The following is a 17,785-nucleotide window of genomic DNA, read 5'->3' on the forward strand; positions in this document are numbered from 1 at the left end:
GCCCTATAACTCTTTGAGAAATTATTAAGAACTTTACTGATGTTCAAAACCATGTAGAAAAGATTTGTCATAGTTCTATTCTTATTTGGCAACTAAGAAAAGTAATCAGAAAGAAAATCTTAGCTATTTTCTGACACAACCTCTAAGCATTCATTACACGACCAGGAAAAGTTCGCTTAGCTACCTAATTTCTAATTTGGTAGAATGCTACTGCCTAATGTCTCAATATGAAAAATGGTGTAATATACACATACTGTTTTGCAAGTAGTTGCCGATGCAGCACCAGCCAAGAATCTACGATCATTCCATAAAAGCCTTTGACACTCGCTCTTTTTGTGTGTTTATGAGATGACATATGTATTATGTAGATAGATGATGGTCGTTGAACAAAATAGAAGCGAATCAAAACCTAATTATCCTTCAATAAGTAAAAGATGAGTAGGGTATCGTTCCACTTTTAAGTGTATATTATAGGAATGACGGGACTGGAAAGGGTTTGATGGATTAAAAACTATGACTGTAGAGATTTTAGATTCTAATGCTAAACTAAACTAAACTAACTAAACTATTGAAAATTTATAAGAGAGGGAATTCAAGAGATTAGAATCCACCAATACTTTTGATTCAATGACCTTTTGATTCATGGTTGTTCTCACAATTAGATAATCGAGCGAGTGTCGATGCCCTCTTGAACAAAACATCGTTAACGAATAACTCTACTTAAGGTTGTTCTTATGTTTATGCTATTAATATCTTATTTCCTTTTATGTGAGTTTGGGCAGCTATTCAATGAATCACCATCTAAAGCAAACACAAGGAATACTTCTCTTACTCTAAAACACTACATAACTAGAAGAAAAGTAGAGAATAATATTATAATATTCAATTACAATAAATAAAACCCTATTCTAGCATTATATTCAATTGCAATAAATAAAATCATGTCACTAGTAAATATTCAATTGCAATAAATAAAACCCTAAACTAGCATGATATTCGATTGCAATAAATAAAAACCTTAATCTATACTTCCATCCCCCGTCCAAGGCATGGAACTAATAACTAAAAACATAAATAACTAACCTTGATTGGAGAATACCATGAACCCGGAAGAATCAACGAACCCTAAGCCGGCTTCATCTTCTCCCTTGAAGGAGAAGATTAGCCTTCCATAAAGAAGGAAGAACACGAAGAATGAGAAGAAGAATAGTTGAAAAACATAAGACTAGAAAGACTAATTTATTAATACTCGACTAGTTAAAACCGAATCTTTTATTATTAATCTTTCTCTGCCTCAAGTTCTGGAGATAAGAGTATAAGTGAATTGGCAAATTACATGAGGCACTTAGGTCCTCTATTTATAGGGGTTACAATGAGTTCTATAAGCATTCCAAACCGCCATTTGTTTCTGAATACAAATCAACTTCTTTCAGAGTTCAACTTCGTCTCCAAAACTGAGAAGGAAGTGGCTACAGTGTCGTTTCATGCGTCTGGAAACACGATCCTTACGTCTCAGACGCGAGCATTGCGTCTGGACACACGATCCATGCGTCCCAGACGCGGAAGTCTATTTTGCCTATTTTGCTTTATCCTTCTATCCTCTTTTATGGGCTTTGGTCCAAGCAACGAATCCTTTGGCCTTGGGCTTTCAAATAGGCTTTAAAATAGGTTCAAATCGCATCTTTAATAGCTTCAATTCCTTGGCCTTCTCCATGATTGTGCACGGGCTTCCCATGTGATCATTAATGCTCTGAATTGCTCTATTTTACCCCTTTTTCTCTAATATTCTACAAAACTCTCTCTTTCACTTGTAGAATCATAAAACATAACTTACAAACACTATTAGTAAACCAAGATGGCTAAATAAGAGGCATAATCGAGAGTTAAATTATACTTTTTGAGCACTTATCACAACTCCCAACTAGCTTTTTGCTAGTCTTTTAGCAAATAAGATAAAAAAAAAAGATAAGTGATCAAAATCACATCCTAATAACAAAAATAAAATCCTAACTCACTTTCACAGGCATCGTGATTGCATTTACCATATGCAACAAGGCTTTAAACCTTTAAGTTTCCCAAAAAGGACGAGTTATAGTCTTGTGAGGGTTTTCAAGTGATATACCCACAAAATCAATTAATAGCATGTTCAAGAATGATAATATTTTTCAGAGAAAGAAATTCCTTACCCACTTAGTGCTTACTCCAACAGACGGTCTCCATTGCTAACTACATTGTTGCAAAGACTTATAGATTATGATGGGAGATAGTAAAAATTGACAAAATTCTCAATCAAGGCTTATGTGTGTACTTAGTCAATCTCCTATACTTTCCTATCCAAGAAATGGAATCCCTAGTTTACCTTTAGATAGATAATCTCAACTTTCAATCCTCACCGGTCATACTCTCAGAAAAGAATCTCTCAGAAGATGGTATACTATTTTACCTTATGTATGTGGGGAAAAGAATAATGAATACGAACATCCCACATACTACCTTGAAAAACAGACTTCTAGATGACAGTAGTCTCATGGAAAAAATGTCAATCACATATGAAGTGTCGGGTCCTTCACTTTAGCATTCTCTCACCTATTCTAGACTTCGTACCATACTGTAGTGATAAGGCATGGGTTGTAACTTGGCTTGGGTATTGGTTTATGAAGGAAAGGTAAAAAGGATTCAAAGGTTGTTTCTGAAATACTAAGGATTTTGCTTCATTCTTTAGAAGATTTCTTCAAATTCTGTATTGCAGAGAAAATTCTTCCTTTGTCTTAGTTTTTCTATCCATTCTGTTCAACTTTTTTTTTAAAGCTCAGTAGTATATCCTTGATTAGTACTGGATATGCTTATTTTCCACTAGCTTCTTTCACTTTGAACAGAATTATGGTCTTCATTGTATCTCTCTGATATTTCCTTGTAATCTTCCTTTTGTGCTCTTTCTTCCTCCTTGTTCCCCTCGTATTCTCAGAAACATATGGGTATGGCTGATAAAAGTTTTTGGCTATACTCCTTGTCTGGAGTTGGGTAAATGGTAAAGGGTTTTATGAAAGAAAATGGCTTATTGTAAGGCTCAAAAGGGTTTAACATGATGGTCCTACTAGGTGGGATAAAGGCTGAATGAGTTCACTACTTGACTTATCAAGATGATATGCTTGTTTGAATAGACTACAAGACCTAATGACAATCTCCCCAGTTGATGTCACTTCGTGATTAACCAAATCAACAAATAATGAGAATATATTACAACGACATAAAGAACTGGAAGATGTTGAGTCACTAAGACTCGGATTTTTCGTAAGAACTCTCCAAAGAATTGCTATAAAGCTCAAATCTCACGGGCTAAGTCTAAAAATTCTACTTCCAGTTTACTAGGGGTTTAAATATCTCTTCTAGCAAAAGTACACAAAACTGACCAAGTACTATGGTGGTACCTTGATAAAGAATTCTATCAACAAGAATTATGTTCAAGTATAATAAATAGTCTAAGCGGTAATGAAATCAATAATATCAACTATCTATCAAACTTAACACTAAGCAGTATAGAATATATATCCCAGACTCATCATTAAAATTCATTTTTCTCATGCTGTTGATATAGAAACAAATATATATATATTTTTATTTATTTTTTAATTTTTAATTTTTTGAAAACTAATTTTCGAAATTCATTTCTCAAGTACACCCTCCCCATACTTATGCATGCATTGACCTCAATATATAAAGAAGTAAATGAAATGGATGAGAAAAATGTAGGATATTACTATTGATGTCGAATATCAATAATTAGTTCAAGAAACAAATTTTTAGGTCTTTTTACGTCAGATCCCCAAGACGTAATGTGAGTTTTTTAAAGTCAGATTCTCAAGACTTTTGAGTCCTTTATAGTAAGATCCTCAAGACTAGTATTCCCACCTCAAAATTGATCTCTCAACAACATGCTTACTTCCTGTAGACATTTTATACTCAGTCTACTAGAGTTATGAGACTTTGACTCTGGCGCTTGCAACTCCTCTCAGTAAATGATGAAGTTATGAAAATCTGAGGGCCCGACTATCAATGACACTTATACTAATGAGATCCTAAGGAGTCAAGCTTACGACGTGGAGATACTTATTCCTACTATTGCTACTTTTCGATCGTTCGATTTACTGACGTGGAGATACTTATTCCTCGTTCGGATTTTGCCACGTGACCGACTGACCGAGTCTGGAGTCAAACATTTTGGATGAATGACTAGGTTTTCAGTATATATTAGTGAGAGATGGAGCTTTGTTTTCCGTATACAATAGAAATTTCATATTGGATCAACTTTTGATTTATGTATGCAATACTTTTATTGGAGGAAATTGAAAACTATAGTTTAAAATTGTTGAGATCAACTTTTATTGTGTTTAAAATGAAAAGTATTGGAATGAATTTTCGATGATGATGGTTTCAACCTCCAGGAAATATTTATGAGAAAGGTGATCTCGTTAAAGTGCACGCCTTGTGAATTGTGATGTCTAATTTTCAAAATCAAGAATAATCGAGAAGTGATCGCCACTTGAACTTCCATTTTTGCTCCAAGTACTTTTTAAAATAATTTGTGAACAATTAAAAGACTATCGAGTCTCAATTGTTTGTTTTTATTTTTTTGCAAGTTATGCTCAACAATTAGAGCCTACTAAACCATCATAAATGCACAATTTGCTCCAAGTACTTTTTAAAATAATTTGTGAACAATTAAAAGATTATCGAGTTTCAATTTTTTGCAAGTTAGGCGGCAACAACGAGAGCCTAGACGACTGTCACTTCAACCATGATGTCATTCATCACTTTAATTTATCTCTACTAGTAGTATAGCCTATAATGATTGTGGCCTCTTAAATTCATCCGGGTCTTTTTCTGACACATAATACCCTTGATGAATAATTAAATCAGATGCCTAAATATTTATTAATAAGGACTATTTTGTCTTTTTATGTATTTATAAATTTTCAATTCCGATATTGTCCTTAAATAAAAATATTGCTTAACACCTTTAAATAGGAGCAATCAGTCTTTTCATGTGGTAATATATTAGAAAACCAAATCCACGCCCATTCTCAATTGTACGCCTACTATAAATATCATTTAATTAGCAATAATTATAAACTATTTAATTAGTAATTATTGGGTTATTTAATAAGAGGTTAAGAAAAGTGTAATCAGAGAATACGAACCGATTCTTTTCCCTTCTCTCCCATCTCTTCTGTTTCTCATAATTCTCTTTCCGTCTCCCTCTCAATCCCACTCTACGTCTCTCACTTCTCAACAGTAAAAAAAGAAAAATGAAGGTTATGCCATCTCTCTCTTCAATTTGAGTTCTCTCATTACAATAAATTTTCAGCCATTCAATCGAGATGAAAAAAAAAATGAATTTGTTTTATCTTTTTGATTTAATAGATTGCGTTTCAGATTCGTGACGTAATTATTAATGTTTATGCTTCTTCAATTTTCAGGCCACTTCTTCAAATCAACAGGTAAGATTTTTAATTCTTTTTCGATTTTTTTTTTCCAAATTTTATTTGTTCATGATACCCTGTTTCTTTCATTATTCAATTTTGTTTGAGTCTCCTTCGTTTGAGACCACATTTGCAATGGGCTATCTCGAGGCGTTTGCACAAGTATTTTGCTTGATCAAGGAACCGACAGACACACATGGGAGACCAATCATGTACTCTTCTACCCCGGTGGGAAGCGTCAACTATATGGTTATATGGCGCCGCAAAAGAGGACATCGACAATTTCAACAGTAATCGCCAAGGTTCTCGTTCATAACTTGAAATCTCTGTGTGGTTTGTGCAAATGCACTTAGGTCTCTATGTTTCTGCTTGCATGACCACTGATTTCTTCAGTCGTAAGCTTAGTAGCTTACCACACCTGTTTTATATAGATAGGACTGACAATATACTATGTTGAGTCTTTTTTTCATTGTCCCGATAACTGATATTTGTAGGAAGTTGGTCCTTATTCTATTTCTCTATCTTTTTTTGTTATAAACTCAACTCTAATTCATTCTGCTTGATTTTTGTTTTTGAGTGGCCTTGGTGACTGTCAAAAATATTACAAGGTATCTACATCCAATCAAGCTTATTTTTGTGGAGCCTTTTTTATTTTAAGTTTCAAAAAAAAAATTCTGGTATGACTATGTACAAAGACAACTAAGAAATGGAAAATAGTTTTCTGAAAGAAACCTATGTCTTAGGACCACCCTCTCTTTACAGATTTCTATTATGAGTAAGCAAAATTCAGTATGCATAAGAAACAAAATCACTGATCTTGGAAGCAGGGCCACATACCTCTTTAATTTGTTTATTTTGAGGGAGGGAGAGGCTAAAGTATCATACTGTAGTTCAGGTGAAATGAAAGCTCTTATGATGGATTTGATATATATACAATGTACTATTGTAACAATGATAATTTTAAGAATGTGGTATTGGTTTGGCAAATCGTTGAAAGGGAACGAGAGATGTACCTGTTACTAAGCAACTATTATATATCTCAACAATCAATATTGATTTGAAAACCAAAGTTTGCAGTGCGTTTGAAGTTTGTATTGGGAGATGTGTTTGAAATGATGAAATCTGTGGTGAGTGAGGAGATAATTTTAAGTCAAATTTAAGATTTAAATATCATGATGATGAAGTGAGGTATGAAGTAACAACAAGAGAGCGATGACTAAGCATATACAGGATAAGTAAGACGTTCTAACATGTTTACATGTAACAAATGGATTCTATTAATTGAAAAGAAGTTACATTCAAGTTTCACATTTATCGGTTGAAATGGTGGCCCAGCATATATCCTGAATGTATTTGACTTGGGCTTAAATAATTAAAGTTACAAAGTCTGAAAAGAAATTAAGTGCTGGGATTTTTTAAATTTATATTTGATTGCTACAATTTTGAGTGGAGGAGATGGCGTTGTTTACTTTAGCCGTCTGCTTACCAACTATTTTGATTTTGGATGCAGGTACATAATCAAACAGTAGGAAAAGTAAGTAATGGGCCTCACCGGACAAGAAGTGATGAAAAAGTAAGAGAGATGAAAGATCGTGTCGAGGGGCCAAGGCGTACTTGAATTTGCGTCTCTAGGCAGCAATTCTCACTTAGTAAAATAGTTAAGATTGCGGATAAAAGAGATAGAACAAGTAGTTGGTGAAGCATCCAAGGATTTAGATTTGTCAAGAAGGTATGCTAATGCTTAGTGTAATTGAAAAGATGTTTTCAATTATAAGTAAGTAACCTGAAAATGAGTAGGACGAGATAAATGTTTGAATCATCTATCTAAAACCGAAGATTGTCGATTAGCTGCAGAAAATGAAATCCATGGAGGCATCCCTTTGCAAAGCAGGTCGTATTTACCCCGACCGCTTTTCCATGGCGACTAAACTTCGTGCAATGACCCATAATGTTGAAGAACAGTCCCATTACGAAAAAAACCGTAAGAGCTATCTTGTTCAAATTTGCTTCAAGGACTACTCCAAAAGGACTACACCGCCTATCCATGCGGTGATTGCAGATTACTTTGCTCAAGAACTTTGAAGAGAGGGTGCTTCCAAACCAACACACATTGCAAAACCAGATTTCCGTCACTATGCTGTTTCTCGACAATATCCTTGCATCTTGGCTGTGGTTGTGAACTCTACTATCTCTCGCTTCGGGTAAAACTTTATCTTTATTATGAACTTTGTTACAAAGTTTTCATTTTGCACTTTGGTCTCATGGTTTTAGTACGCTTTGTGTCCGTCCGTTGAAGAAGAGTAATACTAAAAAAAACGATTATAATAGATTAAAATGTTGGACCTCGGCGCTTTTCTTTGGATCTCCTGAACTTGAAAGATCAAACTTTTGAAGGACGTGTGGATCATGATCACGACAAAAATATGGGTAACCCATCCAGTTAGGTGGAGAAGGTTGAATCTATGCCGTAGGTTCCAGAATTGAGTAGTGATTCTAATTTCACCGAGAATATGGTTGTTGATGCGGTAAAGATGAACATATTACTTCTTCCAAAGAAATTGACATGGTTGATAAATATATCGGAAATACACAAGAGGCATCGTTGTTGGTGGTGGGGGGAGTAGATACTGCTGAAATCAATGCCAGTGCTTCTAGAAATCTTTTCATGTAGGGGATGCCTATTTGTGTTCAGACATCACAAGGGTGTAGTAACTCTTAATCGCTTTCGGAACAGGATGGTTTGCTAGAAAATGTTGGTCAGCAAACAGGCGCTCTAATTTCTGTAAGTAATGCTGAAAGTTTACCAGTGGAAGAACGGACAGTGTCTCAAGGTCAAGGAAACGAAAGTAGTGATGTTCATTTAGAATATTTAGTCAGCTTAGTGAAGGAGGTGGGCTTTTCAGATTATTAGCATTGAAGAAGTTGTTTTGCGTTGATGCCCTCCTCATTCATTCTCTTCTTCTATCTTTTTAATTTTATTATTATTTTTTGGAGAAGATTGGGGGAGGTAATTGGAAGGCTGCATTTTATAAATTTATACGGAACTTCGTTGTTTTTTACATTAACGGCTTGAATTCTGTGTTTGGTGAGATTAATTGTAATGAATCTACTATTCTACTGCTAATATATACTAATAAAAACATCTACCAGTAAAAAAATAAAGAAGATGTTTGTATGTGATGATGATATTGATCGATAACTTCCTAAATTTTTTGATCTAATTGTGTGCTCTGCTTTGCATTTATAGGAGACCTACACCAGTAGAGGAAATCCTGACAATAGAGATCAGACCAGGTTGGAAAAAGGGAACCAAAAGGGAAAGGCAATGAACAACGAGGTGTGATATCGTTTAGGGTTACATTATTAGTTGATTTTTTCCTTTTTGTTTCATGTTTCTAATGTCAGTCGGCGTTGTTGGCCATAGCTGTCAGCTTGGTGTGAATAGGGATTGGACCAAAATCACTTTCCCAGAGAAGGGCAATGAATAGCGAGGTGTGATATCGTTTAGGGTTACATTATTAGTTGATTTTTTCTTTTTTGTTTCATGTTTCTAATGTCAGTCAACATTGTTGACCTTAGTTGTCAGCTTGGTGTGAATAGGGATTGTGGCTGAACTGCTGAGGTGGCCAAACAAAAATTTGAAATTGGCAAAAAGATAGGAGGTGCACAAACATCACAGGTTGCACGTTGAAAGGAGAATATGGTTGACGGATCGGCAAACCGGAACTCCCGTAAGTTCATCTTCATGTTGAGTGTCTATTTATTGATTTCCTTATGTTAAATGAACTTTAATGGTACATATTTCTAAATGATGGGATTTAAGACTGATTTTAGAACATGTTTTGTGTTGGGCAGTTTAGTGTTGAATATGTGGGGTATTATTTTATATATATATATATATATAAAACCTTGATGGAATTTGGTGTTAAGTTCATCTTGATGACTTTTCTTAATGGTTCATTGTAAACTCTATTACTAAACAGTAAACCACAAACCTCAACCGTAGATAGTCGTGAAATCCAGTCAATTATCTCTGCAGTGTACACAATAATAAGTACAATAAGACCACTTGACTTACTGCGAATTCCATGCACATTTGTAAGTTGGTACTCACCTGTCAGCTACCTAGCTTGGCGACATTGCGTATTTTATAATCTTAGTTATTTTGTGTGTGTATCGAAATCAAATCTTCTATGTTGAAGTTTTCTATTGTTTTGAACCTATTAGTTAATCATATTTATACTTTGAATCACTTGGTGAAAACTTTTCCTCTAAAAATAGTTCTCTTTCTTGGCTCAACATGTAGTTATGCTATTAGAATTGGGACTCATCAACTTGATTGGAGTGAATAATTCCACCTTCATTTAGCTGATTTGCGTTATGTGTAATTGAAATATAAAAAGTTACACCGTTGAAAAAATTGCTTAAACTTGGTGTAGATTATAGTAATAATAAATTCCACTTAGTGATTTTTGTCTTTGGCCTGAATATATGCTTTTGTGTTTATAATCTTTTTAGTATAATTCATATACGATTTGTTCACTGTATAAACATACCAACAAATTTTGGAACTCTAGGTTTCAATAAGTTAGTAAATTTTAAAAGTTTATCGGCATTGCCGAAATCATTAGATTTATAAAAACTTAATATTTCCTATTTGAATTTATATTTTGTCGTGAGGAAGGTGATTTCTGTTACTGAATTTGCATTTTCGTTAGTTTTTGAATTATTATTTGTGACTTGACTGTTGACATAATTTTCAACTTAAATGAGTAAAGAAATTTTTTATAACTGAATTAAGTTCATCCCAAAGATACTCGGTTAATATTGGAGTATCAATGAATTCAATGGGTTGTATTCTTGATGGTTTCTTGCATATATGTGAGTATGATGCATTCCATTTCATAATGCAGTTACTATACAAGAATCATTCCTTTTGACAATTGCTAAGTTTATGGCCGTATCTGGGGCCCAGTTTCAAGCCAACGCCCAATGCATGAACACTAATAAGAAGAATGTACTTCCATAGATTATCCACCCGTCTCACTCTACCTACGCCTATCTGCTTGCGAGTAGATGGTTGCAACATACCAGCTATTATAGTGGAGGACAAGTCAGAGTGACCTATTTTTTTTTGTTATTGGTGTACTTTAATTCTTATATTGATGTAATATCCTATGTAGACTGAGTATGTCATTGTACCGCATATGCCATTGTAACTCCATTTTGGATGATTGATTAACAAACCAAATGACTCAACTCTGGAGTGTATGTCCCATTCTTCCAATTCAATACTTACAGTTGCATATTACCTATTTACCTAACAGTTGGATACTGATTTCAGTGAATAACGTTACATAGGTGCTTTTGATGCACTAACTTTTTATCTTTGTCGTTGCAATGTGCACTTGCTGTGATGAGAGGCTCAAAGTACATGTTATTTTTGAGCTAGCTATACTTAAAAATTTATTGCTTAGGTATGTCTGAAAATCAAATAGGAATGGAGTTCCATTCAATTCAAAATTTAAACGGCTGCCAGTGGGTCTGTTCAGACATAATGTCAATTGTAAGTGTGCTCACCCAAATTATGTTTACACTTTTCGACAAGTTTTGTTTAACATCAGAGCATTTGGTTAGCTTAGACTTAGGTGAGTCTAGGTGATTCTCGGATCGTGGTTTATGGGTAGTGTTTAAGAAGTTTTATTTTCAAAACTATTTCCGCTAGTTGTTTTATTTTTACAAAGAAAATGAAAGAGATATAGAAATAAAGAGAGTCAATATTTTTCTTGATTTGTTTGTACGTGTAATGTGTATATTTATATTAGTTACTTGTGGAGTGAATATGGAATGATTTTTATTTTCCTTATCATATGAGGAGTGGTTATATGTGTAATATGTTAATTATTGATGGATTTGATAAAAATGATGTGTGCTGCTATAGTGTGGTTTTGTTGTTGGTGATCATTTTCGCGTGGAATATGGATTAAGTGCGACTACATGTCTGTGAACTTTGTATTGCAATGTTGTGTTATTATTTAAGAAACAAAGAGATATTTTATATATATTGAATGAGTTGTATTATCTAGTGGCTTTGTGACGTACTGAGTAAGGAACTAATTGCCTCGGTGTTGAAGGAACTATCTCGCCTCACTCGCACACTTTAATGGATGAATAATATTTTGAAGTATAAGAGATTAATATGTTAGAGGTAATTAGTTAGAAATAGACCGAATAATAATAAAATATACGTATATTATTTTTGAGATGTGTATACCTGCGTATACACGTGTATTTTTGAGATGTGTATACTGGCGTATACACGTGTATTCTTTTTGAGATGTGTATACTTGCGTATACACGTCTTTTCCTTTTGAGATGTGTATACTTGCGTATACACGCTTTCTTATATTATTGTATATGGATGAACTATTACCGGGTATATGATGATAATAGTGTTTCACCAACATGGCATGATAGATTAATATTGTTAAATTAGTTTCACATTGATTTTGCATATTCGAGTATTCTTACATATATACATTGATTTATGGTTCATAAATATTACCGTGAGAATATAACTTGTTATGGGTGATATATTAGAAGTGAGTTTATATTATTCGAAAATGTTTAAAATTCGTGTTATACGGTAGTAAGTCATATGTTAATTGTCATTGTATATGGAGATTAATTTTTGAATCTTTTCACTGTTTAAAATAAATAGTACTAATAATAATAGCAATGAGCGTCGAGTATTTATTCTTAATTGTTTTGTTTCAGTCTATATGATTTTGATAGATGAATATGAAAAATTATTTTTTTGAATACGTGTTATATTTGATCCAGTTGCAAGCATGAATTTGGATTCAATGGTTGTTTTAAATTTAATAATTCTGAGAGCATGACTAAAGTAAATATAAAGTTTTATTGTAGTATCAATGACATGAGTAACCTTTTGTTTTAAGTGTGTTAGGACACTGATTTTCTTTTATGCCTGATAATGAAAGACTCCATAATGTTTTATGCATGGATGAACTTACCTCACATTATTGATTAATTTAAGTAGAATATTATTTTTCGTAGAGACTGCTACGTGTCAAGAAACTACATGCTAAAAAGATATGATATATTTATATTGCGTTTAAGTGACATTAATAATTTATTTTAATATAGACAGTTAAACTATAATAGGTGTTGTAATGGTATGAGGATATATATTCGGGTATTATTTAAAAATAATTAATACCAATGTTATCTTGCTTAAGTTTAATCAACGTGCATTCTTGGGTATGTTCTAAGTTAGTAACCAATGTTATTTGTTCGTATAGCTTTACTTCCGAATCTCGGGACGAGATTCTTTTGAGATGTGTATAGCTGTAATGCCCGTATTTAAAATACGTATTTATTTATTTATTTTAATTATTTATTTAAAAATCGGCTTGGATTGGATTTGGGATATGCGGGCCTGGTTTTCGGGCCCGAGTATGTGTTGGGCTTGGGTTTCGAACCCAAGTATATAAACACATTGTTCTAGAGAATAGGGTTCTTGGAGAATAAAAAAATAATAAAAATGGAGGCTCGAGTGTTGGAGCGCGACGATTCGAACTAGGAGGATTCGTGGAGCTGTTAAGACCGGTGAGTAGAGTTAACTCTCACCACTACTAAAACTATGATTTTCATCTGTTTAGAATTTACGAATTTTCTGTTCATATAAACTGTTTTTGTGAGTAGTTTAGTTTTCTTCTTTTTCTCGTCTATAGTATATAGTGTCTATATGGAGATAACAGTTTTTCTAGAGTACAAGGTTTATGTTAAAGTTTTCTGCTCTTCATCGTCTGCCATTCCATTCGGTTATTGTTAAAACCGTTAGCTTATTGGGTCATTGAAGCCCTTCCTTAAAATTGTTGGAACATTTCAAGTTGGGGAGCTTCGTTAATGGGGTCCTGAGAGCCCGTTCCATAAGTTCGCGGAACTGATTAGTGTTAATGGTTTTGGTGGATTGGAGGTCGGGGTTAAGTATTGGAGATTGGTGGTGGTTGTTGACCGGGTTGTAAATCATGGCGTGTTGTCGAATGGAGTCTTTGGAAAGGGTCATTGAAGCTTCGAAGCTCGCTCCATTAATGGCATTCGACCAAACCTCCATGATAAAACAGTTTGAACTGTTTTTGGTTGATTTGTGGGTTGTTGATGTATGTGTGAATGTTGGAATTTGATGGGGGGCTGTTTGAGAGCTTGAGGAGCCATTAATGGCGGTGGGAATGATTTCCAGATCTAGTTTGGTGAGGGTTAGAGTGAATAATTTGGGGTTTTCGATTTCATTAATGTTGTTTGTTTTAGTGTGGGAATCAAAACTGACTTGAGGAGGAGATGAGGGGTGGCTGGCGGCGCGCGACCTGCTGGTGGTGGAGCTGCTGGTGAGAAGATGATGAACAGTAAATTTCGGGTTGGGCTTGGGTCAAGACCAAGTGGGTCGGTTTTGTTTAGGCCCGATTCTAGTTTGTTTAGTTGTTGGGCCGGTTTTGTTTTAAGTTCTTGGGCCCTAGCTTGTTTTGTTTGGGGCCAGACTAATTTGGCTTAGCCTATGGGCCAGTTCAGTTGATGTTGGGCCCGGTTTTGTTTTAAATTTGTGGACCGTTCAATTTAAGGTTTTGGGCGATCCTAGTTTTATTTTCTCGTTAGCTTGGGTCGAACCCAATTAGTTTGTGGACCAGTTTAATTAGTTTCTTTGGGCCGGTTTCTAATTTAGGTGGGCTGGTCCTTATGTCCCTAATTGGGTCAGGTAGAATAAATAAGTCGGTTTGAGACTTTTGGGTTCTAAGGTTTGGAACCATTACGGCGTCACGAGTCCACCTTGACCATTACCTTGGTCATGAGCCCATGAGCCATGCACCTTTGACCTTAGCCATGAACCTGTTGAACATAGAAACAACAGTTTGACTTTGACTTTGACTTTGACCATGCCAGTTTGACTTTGACCATGATATGTTGACTTTGACTTTGACCGTTGACCGTTGACTTTTTTCAGTTTTTCACATATTTGATTTTATGGACTATTGTAATAATAAAATGTTGTCGAACATTATATAACGTTGTTTGTCATTATCTAATTATGATTTGACGTGAGTAGTGTGTAAAACATATATATATTGGGCTTTGATTGTGGACTGTAGACTGTTTAATTCTGCTACATTTTATGTTCTAAATTGTATGGACAAATCAAATGTTGAAATGCTGTGGAAGCTGATATAAATTTTGGTTGTCATTATCTAATTAAGATTTGACGTTGATATTGTGACACTATGTAATATGTTGGGATATATATATTGAATGCAATAGTTTTGGAGACATAGATGTATAAAAGCTTTATTATTTTATATGTGAGATGCTACTATGAGGTAGTATAATATGTGTGGATATTTTCCCACGGGTTTGTGGCGTAGTGCAATAATATATTGGCACGTGAAATAATGAAAGTGGTTATGAGATATAATTGAGATATTTCTAAATATTGTGGCTTAGTGCAATAAGGTAATTGACCTGCACGTGATATAATGGAATGATTGTGAGTCATTAATGTATGACACCTGAATAAATTACGTAATGAAAATCCTAGAACCTGACTACCACAATCATGTGATCTGCCCTGTGTGGGCGTATGTGATATATAAGATGTTGTATATATAAGATGTTGTATATATAAGATGTTGATTGACCCATGTGTTGGGCAATCGTAGCCGAATAGTGGCTTGATTATACCGTTCGCAAATATTGGAACGAGACGCGCGATATTTTATGCCGAATAGGGGCATTACTTATATAATGGCTTCCGTGTGAGGATTTACAGTGTCGCGCATCCCGCCCGGTGTGGTTACGCACGAGTGGTACATTATATAAGGGGAGGCATGTGGATGTACATGTTCGGCGTTGGGTAGCGATTGTGGTAGCCAGAGAAACTAGGTAAGACATAGATACGACGTGATTTTAGGGACACACAAAGAAAGCCTTAAATAATCTAATTATGGTAATATGTTGGTTATTTGTTTAGTTGAACCTAAGGTGCCTCGATGGAGGAACTACACTTTATTTATTATGTGTATAATTTGTTGCGTGGTTAGTGGGAAGTTAAAGAGCCTCGATGGAGGAACTACCTTTAATTATTGTACTTAAGGATGTTATATTAGTCGTTGAAAGTTAAAATATCGGTGGAGGAACTAACTACCATATGGTTTGTGTATATATTGGTATAAGTATATGATGTATTTTAGGGCTACTCACACCAAAGATTTTTATAATGCCGACCCGATTTGCATGTTTGCTTATCGGGTGTGTTCATTAAATGAACACAGTTGATAAGTCTTGACAGGTTTAGTGTTGAAGAAGATTGGTTCTTTGCTTGTGGTTTGCGTTAGCGATCTCGTCGGGATATGTTTTGTTTTCCCTCGAGGTGATATAGAGTTTCAGTCGAGACAAAGTTATTTGTATTTTCATTTGTAAATTTTTGTAATGAAGAAGACTTTGGTTTAAGTTAAAAATTTTATTGGTTTTTAAATTATCCGCATATTTAAACTGTTTATGGGTTTTTTGGAAGTGGAGAGTGCATCACACCTCGGAGATCGAAGAGTCGGGAACAAATAATGTTTTTCCGAATTCTGTCGAAATTCGGGGTGTGACACAAAACATATCCTGAGATGCAACGCAAACGCAAACCACAAGCAGCAATCAATCTTCTTCAACACTAAACCTGTTAAGACTTATCAACTGTGTTCATTTATTGAACACACCCGATAAGCAAACATGCAAATCGGGTCAGCATTATAAAAATGCTGGTGTGAGTAGCCCTAAAATACAACATATACTTATACCAATATATACACAAACCATACGGCGATTAGTTCCTCCACCGAGAACTTTAACTTTCAAATCGACTAATATAACATCCTTAAGTTCAATAATCTAGGCGGTAGTTCCTCCAATCGAGGCCTTTAACTTCCAACAACTAATACAACATACCATACGATAATAAAAGGCATTTAGTTCCTCCACGAGCGCCTTTTAGTTCTAGCTAAACTACTAACCACCAAACATATACAATCATCTATCTAGAGATATATCATTTACCAACATATTGCCATAATTATATTAGTTTAGACTTTCTTTGTGTGTCCCTAAAATCACGTCAGATCTATGTCTTACCTAGTTTCCCGGCTACCACAATCGCTACCCAACGCCCGGATGTACATCCACATGCCTCCCCTTATATAATGTACCACTCCGTATGTAACCACCTCCCCGAAATGATGCCGCGACACGGATAAATCCTCACATGGAAGCCATTATATAAGTAATGCCCATATTCGCATAAAATATCGCTCGCGTCTCGCTTCCAATATTTGCGAACGGAATAATCAAACCACTATTCGCTAACCATTTATTGCCCAACACATGGGTCAATCAACATCTTATATATACAACATCTTATATATCACATAATGCCAATACGCATGCATCACATGAGTTGTGATAGTCGGGTTCTAGGATTTTCGTTACATAATTTATTCAAAGTGTCATACATTAATGACTCACAATCATTCCACTATATCATCGTCGCGGTCAATTACCTTATTGCGCACTAAGCTACAATATTTAGAAATATCTCAATTATATCTCATAACCACTTTCATTATTTCACGTGCCAAATATTATTATCAAGACTACGCCACAAACCCGTGGAAAATATCCACACATATTATACTACCTCATAGTAGCATCTCACATATAAAATAATAAAGCTTTTATACATCTATGTCTCCAAAACTATTGCATTCAATATATATATCCCAACATATTACATAGTGTCACAATATCAACGTCAAATCTTAATTAGATAATGACAAACAACGTTATATAATGTTCGACAACATTCTATTATTACAATAGTCCATAAAATCAAATATGTGAAAAACTGGAAAAAGTCAACACGTCATGGTCAAAGTCAACATGCCATGGTCAAAGGTCAAAGTCAACCGTCAATGGTCAACGGTCGAAGTCAAAGTCAACACGTCATGGTCAAAGTCAACAGTCAATGGTCAACGGTCAAAGTCAAAGTCAAACTGTTGTTTCTATGTTCAACAGGTTCATAGTTATAGCCATGGTTCGTGGCTAAGGTCAAAGGTGCATGGCTCATGGGCTCATGACCAAGGTAATGGTTCGGACCCAACTGGCCAAGCCCAAACCTTATAACCGGAAAGTCCAAACATTTAAAGACCCAATTAGATCTATTTTAAGTCCTATGGACTGGCCCCAAGCAA

The sequence above is a fragment of the Coptis chinensis genome, chromosome 3, assembly GCF_015680905.1.
Source record: "Coptis chinensis isolate HL-2020 chromosome 3, ASM1568090v1, whole genome shotgun sequence".
Classification (NCBI taxonomy): Eukaryota; Viridiplantae; Streptophyta; class Magnoliopsida; order Ranunculales; family Ranunculaceae; genus Coptis; species Coptis chinensis.